Raw genomic sequence first — 10,175 nt, forward strand, 5'->3', positions numbered from 1 at the left:
GGTCCCCCATGTCTCTCTACTGGCTTCTCTCTTTTATATCTCAAAAGAGATTGATTTAAGACAGAACCTAATCTTGTAGATTGAGTCCTGCCTCATTAACATAACTGCTGCCTATCCCACCTTGTTAACATCATAGAGGAAGGATTTATAACACATACGAAAATCGTATCAGATGACAAAGTGGTGAACAATCACATGATACTCGGAATCATGGCCTAGCCAAGTTGACACATATTTTGGGGAGACACAACAGTGTCATGAATTGAATTGAGTCCCCCCAAAACATGTGTCAACTTGGCTAGGCCATGAGTTCCAGTATTCTGTGATTGTCCTTTTCCTGTGTGTTATAAACCCCACCACTATGATGTTAACGAGGCAGGATTAGAGGTAGTTATGGTAATGAGGCAGGACTCAACCTACAAGACTAGGTTATGTCTTAAGCCAATCTCTTTTGAGATATAGAAGAGAGAAGCAAGCAGAGACACATGGGAAACTCATACCACCAAGAAGCAAGAGCCAGGAGAATAGCTCATCCTTTGGACCTGGGGTTCCCACAGTGAGAAGCTCGTCAGCCAGGGGAAGATTGATGACAAGGACCTTCCCCCTAGAACTGACAGAGACAGAAAGCCTTCCCCTGGAACTGGCACCCTGAATTCAGACTTCTAGCCTCCTAGATTATGAGAGAATAAATTTGCCTTTGTTAAAACCATCCATTTGTGGTATTTCTGTTATAGCAGCACTAGATGACTAAGACAACAGTAACCTTTCACATTCTCTATTCTGTCTTTAGGAACGCTGGTGGTGCAGTGGTAAAGAGCTCAGCTGCTAACCAATAGGTCAGCCGTTCGATTCCACCAGCCACTCTTTGGAAACCCTGTGGAGGAGTTCTACTCTGTCCTATCGGGTTGCTATGAGTCGGAATTGACTTGACAGCAGTGGGGTTGGTTTGGTTTAGTACTCTGTCTTTATTTAGTTTCTGCTGTGTTTGCTTATTGGTCTATTTACTCCTTTCCTCATGCCAGCAATGGTTTGAGTTGGCTGCCTTGAACTGCAGCTGTTTCTGTACTTGCGTTTAAATTTTCTGAACAGGCTCTACACTCTTTGAGGCCAAAGCTCTACCTCATTCATCTCTACATCCTTACAACTCTAGAAGGTCCATGGCACAGGGAAGCTTCTGTTTGTTGAATTAAACTGAAGTAGAGGGAAAGGGAATGTCCCAAATGTAATCTGATAGGGCAGAGAAGACACTAAGGAAACTTAGAAGGAACTGAGAACTTCAACAACCATTCTTTCTGAGAAACTACTGCTTAGTCTCACATATGAAGGAGCTTTCAGAACTCCAAAGCTTTCAAGTGAGATGAGGGAGGGTTAAGGCTGAGAAAAATAGTCGCAGGCACTTGATGCACTTTCTTACTGACTTATTCTGTTGGGTGTGATACATGGCATGACTCCCTGGGTGTACCAGAAATCCGCCTTTAGGGACTTGCACTACCTGCATTGCTGGCTATGAAATGCTCCTTCCTGACACCTTGGCAGAAGGGCATCCTTAATATAGAAAGGCCATAATTAGGAATGCCTTTGGGCAGACATGATGAAGACTAGCTTTACGAGGTGAATTTTTAAAGAAGAGTCAAAAGCAAAGAGGCTTCCAGGCTAACTTACATAATGTATTGAGGACTATTTCAGTTCTCCCTAGACCACCCATTTGTTTCAGCCAAATCATACTCACCCTTAATGGCTGTGCAGGATGTGTGCTACACAAATGTGCCCAGCTGGTGAAATCTAGCCAACACCCACCTAATCAAGCCATGTGCTCTGGAACAGCACTGGTTGGCCTGAGGAAGAAGCACCTTTTTCCTAGTTTGTACCAAAGTGCTCTATGGCCTATGGCATTCCTGAACTGATTAAGCATTCTTTAAAGCTAGGCAGTTTAACAAAATTTATTTAGTTTGGATCAAAAAGGAAAAGAGGTAGTCCTGACATCATTTCACCATTTACCCTCTAGTCTCTTACTCTTTTCTCAAAGTAGAAGAGCCTCAGGATTTGATTACTCTTTGTCAGAAAGGATAGCACTACCATGGCTGTGATGTTAATGATTGTTCTTGGACCGCTGCATAGCTAATGCTGGGTCTCCATTTTTTGATTCTTGGCTTGTCTAACAAGGGAAGTTGTAAAGTCTAATGGGCCTCAGAGCATCATTTGAATAGTTGAGATAAGGATCATCTTAACTCCACTTCCAGACCAAGGACCAGCCCTCCTGTTGATTTCCCATCCCTTTCCCCTGCACAGTGCTATCCTCTGCTCTTGGCTGGCCTATCTCCTCCAAAGATATTACACAAAAATAGAGATTATTCTCATTATTTTATTTCTTTCACATAGCAAATTAAAGGAGTATCTCACATTACTCTTTGATCAATGGCTTTATCTTACTTAAAGAGAAAATTTAATAAATGTAGAAATCAGAATAGTTTTATAGCTAGGTTGACTGACCAATATGAAATTATCTTTGATTAGCGGTACTTTTCAAGCCAAAACCTATTCTGTATATAGAGTTTTACATTGTTGTGCTTCTTTTTCAAGGGGAGAAAAAACAAAACAGCATTCTGTGGGCAGTTTCCAATACATGGGTTGATACTGGCTTTATCCTTGCTCATTCTCCCAGATTAGATAATCTCATATTTTAAGGACAGTTCTATGCACGCTGATAGCCTAGGTCGCTGACCTGTGAACAGACTGCACAAGAATTCGATGACATCATTATGATTTTATTGTTCATTGTTCTGTTGTGCCAGTGGCCTTACTATCACCTTGGAACAGAAAGGCTATGAGAGCATGTGACATTGCAGGTACAGTAAGCAAAATTGTATATTCCCTCACACTATGATCTCCCAGTCTTCTCAAAAGGCTGATGTGTTTCCTACTAGGAATCTCATTCACCCAATAGATTCAAATAATATTTTATTTTTTTATTTATTGTTTGTTGGTTCATTATCTGTCTCCTCCTCCTAAAATGCAACCCAATAAGAGCAGAGACTTAGTCTTTATCCCCAGAGCCTACAGAAGCACCTATCTCTGGGTTGGGGTCTCTAATTGTGTTTAGGAGTCTCTGGGTGGTGCCAATGGTTAAGCACTCAGATGCTAACAGAAAGGTTGGTGGCTCAAGTCCCAGAGGCACCTTGGAAGAAAGGCCTGGTGATTTACTTCTGGAAAATCAGGCACTGAAAACCCTATGGAAGCGGCCATCTAAAATACATTAATTGGTCTCAACTCACCTGGAGCAAAGGCAAAGGAAGAACACCAAGGTCACATGACAACTAAGAACCCAAGAGACAGAAAGGGCCACATGAACCAGAGACCTACATTATCCTGAGATCAGAAGAACTATTTGGTGCCCGGCCACAATCGATGTCTGTCCTGTCAGGGAGCACAACAGACAACTCCTGAGGGAGCAGGAGACCAATGGGATACAGACCCCAAATTCTCATTAAAAGATCACACCTAATGGTATGATTGCGACGAGAGGAATCCCAGAGACAATGCTCCCCAGAACTTCTGATGGCACAGGACAGGAACCATCCCCGAAGACAAATCATCAGGCATGAAAAGGACTGGTCAGTGGGGGGGAGAGAGATGCTGATGAAGAGTGAGCTAATTAAATCAGGTGGACACTGGAGAGTGTGTTGGCAACTCTTGACTGGAGGGGGGATGGGAAGATAGAGAGAGAGGGAAGATGGCAAAATTGGCACGAAACGAGAGACTGTAAGGGCTGACTCAATGGGGGAGAGCAAGTGGGAGAAGGGAGTAAGATGTACGTAAACCTACATGTGACAGACTGATTGGAATGGTAAATGTTCACTTGAAGCTTAATAAAAATTAAAAAAAAAAAAAAAACCCTATGGAGCACAGTTTACTCTGACACGCATGGGGTCTCCATGAGTTGGAGTCGACTCAATGGCAACTGGACGTTGGGTTAAATGTGTTCAGTGAATGAACAAGTGAGTAAACAAGCACTGAAACATAATCTAGCCTCAGCTTATTTTTAGAACTGGCCATTTCCCTCAGGTATGGAGTCTGTTGCAATTACACAAATTTGAGTGTGCACTCTGTGCTTGGCTTCATTTTTCTCACTTACATGATTTTCTATTTTATTCCTCTTCATTCATGAGACCTTTCTGCTGTTCCACACCCATGGCCCATACTTCCTCAAGCCTGGATCAAGACATCCCTCCTATGGAAATCCTTGCTAGAATTCTCTCATTCCTTCAACCTTCTTTATTTGTGAATATCTCCTCTTATGTAATATTTTCCCACTCTCTGGATTTACATTCATTTTGTATTTGCAAGTTCTTCACATATTTGTGTCTTGTGCCCTCACTTGGACTATTAGTTTTCTGAAGGAGAAGATCTCACTTTCTTTTTCCTTTGTATCTTTTTCCTCTATTCCTACTTCTAGCCAACTATAGCAAATGGCTGTTCCCTGTGGTCACTGGAAAAAGTTGTTGACTCATTACTGGTGGGCAAGCACTGAGCCCTTTGGGACAATTAGAGGATGAAGTTAAACCTGTGGCATCACCTGCTGCCTTTCTCACTAATATTGCAGTGGTGGTAGGGGCATTGCATGGCTTTGGGATTAATAATAGGATGCAGAGCCTTTCACCTGTTTAAGTCCCTGGCTTAGTTCTAACCCTGTTTGAAATCTGGGCTTCCAGCACTGAAATACCACAGGATGGAACACTTCTTAGAGAACTGAGTTGGTCTGTAGAAAGCCCCTTCTTCTTTTTTTTTTTTTTTTTTTTAATGTCCTTTTGTAACTGCTGTTAAGAAGGATTGTTATCTAGGACTCTTCACTGTTTTGTATCCCTAAAGACAGGGTAAAAATTGAGGGAAAATTATTACACCGATTACCATATAACCCCCACCTAACACAGGTTGTCTGCAACATTTTACTGAAAGTTTAGGATGCAGTGAAGGTCTGTGTGCAGGGTCTATGAAGGTGTCAGACAGACTTCAAGATGAAACAAGAAAGACAAAAGGAAAGTTATTTGTCTGTACCTCAAATTTAAAATACATTGAACTGATTTCCAACAAGGCATACAACAGTCTGTTGGAAATTATTTAAATAAAGCCTTACCCAGGAGTCTGAGGGAAAAGGCCAAATCATATTTTGACATCCTTCAAGACCTATTCCTCATAGGAATCCTACTTTTCAGTCTAGGGAAATCAGTGAACCCTTTCTGAATAATAGTTTGCCATTTAATACTCAATCTTGTGCTGGAGAAGCCCACCAGTGAGATTACAAAATAGTTGGAGCAATTGTATTGGACAATTAACCTTTCATTTAAAGCACTGGTTAATCTTGCTTAGGGTCAGGAATCCATTTATAGAAGGCTATGGTTTTTTTTTTTTTTTTTTATGGATTCTTTCTCCAGAAGGAGAAAATTTTGCATATAATTTTTGGGAATTATGGGTCTTCTGAAGCTTTTTCATGTACCCAAGGTAAGTAACCACTAAATTTAGCATTTCTACATGCTAAATGTATTATTTTGGAAATCCTAGTGGTATAGTGGTTAAGAGCTACGGCTGCTAACCAAAAAGTCGGCAGTTTGGATCCACCAGGAACTCCTTGGAAACCTTATGGGGCAGGTCTACTCTGTCCTTTAGGGTCGCTATGAGTCGGAATAGACTCAATGGCAATGGGTTTGGTTTTAGTTTTGGTTTAAATGTATTATTCAGACAGCAATAATTGTTAGTTTACAGAAGGGCTGAGTAAAATTCTAAATCTAGAGAGTGGGGAAAGAGAAAGTTTGGTGATCATATAAGCTCTAGAATATATTTGATTCTAATAAAAATGATAATAATAACCATAAATTATTGAATGCCTGCTTGGTTTCAAGCACTGTGTAAAGCATTTTGCACACTGCCTTGTTTTATCCTTGCTTCAGTTCTATGTCTTAGATCTAATAGCTTCACTTTGCGTAAGTGGAAACTTAGCCTTCAAGAAGGTTAAAAGACCCACCCAATGCCACAGATACAGTAAGTAGGCCTGGACAGAGCCAGGAGTACCCTCATATTTAAGGTCTTTGAAAAGCTGCAGGAAAATATCCCACAGCCTCTGTCTCCTTTAAAAGAAAACACTGATCTTGCTCTTAACAGCCAGCTTTTGATGACAATAACTTCTAAAAATAAAAATAGCTTCCAGAGACACATAAATCTTTTTCTTTGGCTCCATGAAATAAGGCTTCGTGTCAGTTAGGGGGTCCGAGGTGTCCTAAATTTGCCTTCAGCTTGTCCTGTTTGTCTTTGAGTCTAAACAAGACTGTGTACAGAAAAGGATCAACATACCAGTTGGCTCAGACTGGTCAGGAGGCTGGGATGATGTTGCAAGGTCTGATGCAGGAGTGAACATGAATAAGTGACATCCCTCTGCATGACTGATGTTAGCACCTTACTTACTCTTAGGTGGGTGACATGTTTGTGAGGCCCATCAGAACTTCCTTTGAAACATGGGAGCTCCTATGGCATGGGACCAGTGTCCTTCTCTTCCCTGAACAAGGACTAATATAACCTTGTTGCCTGTAAATTTTTTCATTGCCTTACTCCTGATTACAACCTAATCTCTTTACCCCGCCCACCGCCACACACTGCCTTGGGCATAACAGAATTGAAACCTTCTCCATGGATGGTAAGTACGGCTGTCCTTACGCGTACGCAGAGTGGACAGTCACCCTCATGTTGCATAGAAGGGCTTCGTGTCCATAAATATCACACTGCCCCCAGCACCTGTCACATTAGAGCAATTCCAGGATGAGAAGTCCTGACCTTTGGAGCTTGTTGTTTTATCTTCCACTATCCCTTTTAAAACATCAACTCTACCATGCTGGCCTCCAGTATAGAACCAGGGTCCCCCTGGATAGTTACTGGGGGTGAGGTGGGGCTGGGGAGAGAGCAGAGGGCCCAAGGGTCAGGTCTAGATGGAGATGATACAAGGGGTAAGAAAGGACAACAGGGTAGAATTTTGTTTTCTTCACAGTTTTATACTAGGCCCGCCCAAACCCTAATCCTGGGGTTCTGAAGAAGGTCTGAGTTTTGGGGGGAACCTGATTCCTTGAGGAATTTTTCTTTTACCTTAAAACTGCTGTGGTTTTTTGAGTGATGTGCTCATCTACTGGAGGCCCCAGAGAGAATCATCAGGATTAGTCCTATCAGGGGAATAACAATAGTTAAAGGATATTTTCATTTTTTGGTTACCATAAATTACAGTTGATATATACAAGCCAATGCTCATTTTCTTCCTGTACTCTGACCAGTAATTGGTGTGATTTTAAGGATATATAGAAATCAATATAAAGTTATCTTATAACTTTTTTTTTTTAATTTGGTGGCTACACACTTTATTTTTCATGCTTCTGTAGCACAAAGTAGCAAATTAGATAAATGGCTTCAGTAGTCTACTTTCAGAAACATAGTCCACTGGCTTCCAAAAAGATTTTAAAGAGAGCTAAAACTTTGTCAGAATTGGGTTGCAACCCCCAGTCATGAGTAGCTTTTACTGGGAAATAATAAATTACAGGCATTCCGTCTTTATGGCATTGGTCTTTTCTACCAGGGAGGAATCCTGTGGGTGACAAGGAGAACAAGACCAGTTGAAACATTTGTCGTAAGAGCACAATCTGTTTTTGCTGTATAATTACACACACACACAGACACACACACACGCACAATCTTAATCCAGAAAAAGACCACTACTTTTATGCTACCTTAAAGAGATACAACTTGACATTTTACAAAAGATACCAAAAGGCAAAAGGGATTTATCAGTCTTTAGACACTCAGCATGGTGCCTGGCATATGATGGGAACTCAGAGAGTGCTTGTTGAATGAATGAATAACTGAACGATCAAATACACACGTCTCTTAAAATTAGCAAAAGAATAGATAAACCTTGTGTTTCTTCTCTAGGTCACATATTTTTGCCAAATTCACTTTCAGTTTTGGAGCTGCAACTAACTAATGCTTAATTCCTATGGAAATATACTAGTTTGATAAAACGTGTCACACTAATTTCGCTTCTCTCTCATTTCATGTAATGAAATTATGAATTTTTACTCTCCACTCTTGATTTCCAAGCTAAATTTAGTAATGACAGAAATTAGAAGGATGCATGTTAGCTTTTGAAAATGACACAACAGCGTTGGAAGGAGCTTTATTTTCCTAAGCACATGGATTTCTAGGGGAATACAAATTTATAACATAGAAAAAACAGTGCAAGAAGGGTCCCCGATAAGGTACCTTCTTAATAGATGGGCCCTTACTTATCACAAGCTTGCAGGAGAAAATGATTTTAAATAGCCTTACCCTTTGTCTATAATTCTGTGTCTAGGAATCTGTCCTATAGAAATAATCAAAGATTTAGCAAAAAGATTTATATGTGACAGTGCTAATCCCAACAGTAATTAAAGTGCCAAAACATTAGAAACAACATAAATGCCCAACAATAGGGAATTTCTATCACTGTGTACACAAGCTATGACAGACTATGCAATTATGAAAATTCGTACCCCTGAATAATACTGTCCTGGGTAAAGTCTGACGTATTTGAGAATGATGCTCATTTAATTGGCCATGGCCAGCCTTTTTTTAGGAACTAAGATCAACTGTTTGGAGCCAAAGCTTACAAAGCCCTCCCAGGGAAACTGATCTGGTGCATGGCTCACAGAGGGTAAGGTAAGCCCTGGTGGTGCAGTGGTTAAAGCACTCAGCTGTTACCCAAAATGCCGTGCTTTGAAACCACCAGCCGCTTCATGGGAGAAACATGTGGCAGTCTGCTTCCCCAAAGATTTACAGCCTTGGAAACGCTATGGGGCAGTTCTACTCTGTCCTATAGGATCACTATGAGTTGAAATCAACTCGACAGCAGTGAGTTTGGTTGGTTTGGAAGGTAAGTCACTTCTGGCAGGCCAGGAATCTTGGGATATTTTGGGGAGTTCAAGAAGAGAGAAATTTGCTCAAATTTATGGATACTGCATGTGAAACCTGGTGGACAGAGTTTTGTGGCTTGGGAAGGGGCAGAAGTCTGAAAGACTGATGCAGTTACCTGAGTCATCCAAACAGAGACTCAGTAACCTACCAAACAACAACAAAAAACTGGAACTGCCCCATAGGGTTTCCAACGCTGTAAATCTTTATCGGAGCAGATTGCTACACCTTTCTCCTACGGCTGATGGATCTGAAGCACTGATCTTTCAGTTCACAGACAAGTGTTTAACGACCGTGCCACCAGGGCTCCTTCAGTTACCTACAGAGACAGTTTATTTTGTCTGTCTGCATGAGACCAAAAGATACTTTTTCACTGGTCAGTGAATGGTAGCTCCTGAGAAAAGTTAGGATGGTTACATACAACAAAAAAAGCTATATTTGGGATTGCAACCAATGTCATAAAGCAATTTGTGTCTAAATTTTTGAATAAGAAAATAATTTGTGCTATAAATTTTCACCTAAAGTATAATAAAATAAAAGCTATATTTGGTTTGCACACCTGACTTATCGGGTTAGTAAAAAATATTTTGACTACATTAATTAAAGATGTGATAATTATAGAAATTACATAAATTTAGACCTTAATAAAGGTATATTGTTCTTGTACATATTAAGATGTATTCTCTCTCTAGAAATATTTGTTCTGAGCATGGTGTATTTCTTTTACATAGCAGAAGTTTCTGTCTGGCGCTCAAGTCAAACCTTTTTCCACTTGAAACTCAAACAATAAGGAACCATTTCATCTCTATCTTATTTTGAAATCACAAACAAGCAGTCGATTTCCTTCTGCTGTAGGCAGTGGTTGAGTGTGTAGGTTTAACCCTTCTTCAAATCCTGGCCTGCCAGTCGTAAGCTGTGTCTGACCTGTCATAAACTTGTCGTAAATGGTAAGCATTGCCTATTAGTATTCTGTGACTAAGCGCCTCTGCAGTGAGGAAGTAGAATTCCAGTACCTTGTTTGGCAGCTTTAGTTCTGTTCTTCTACCCTAAACAAGCACTCTCACCATCGTTTATTTCTTTCTTCTCCCTTTCTCCTAGAATTATCAAACTTCAGAGTTAAAGACCATCGGGTACTCCCACCCATACATTCCATTGATAACATGCCCAAGGACTTAACTGTCCAGCCTCAGAGTGACCAC

Source organism: Elephas maximus, chromosome 8, assembly GCF_024166365.1.
Source record: "Elephas maximus indicus isolate mEleMax1 chromosome 8, mEleMax1 primary haplotype, whole genome shotgun sequence".
Lineage (NCBI taxonomy): Eukaryota > Metazoa > Chordata > Mammalia > Proboscidea > Elephantidae > Elephas > Elephas maximus.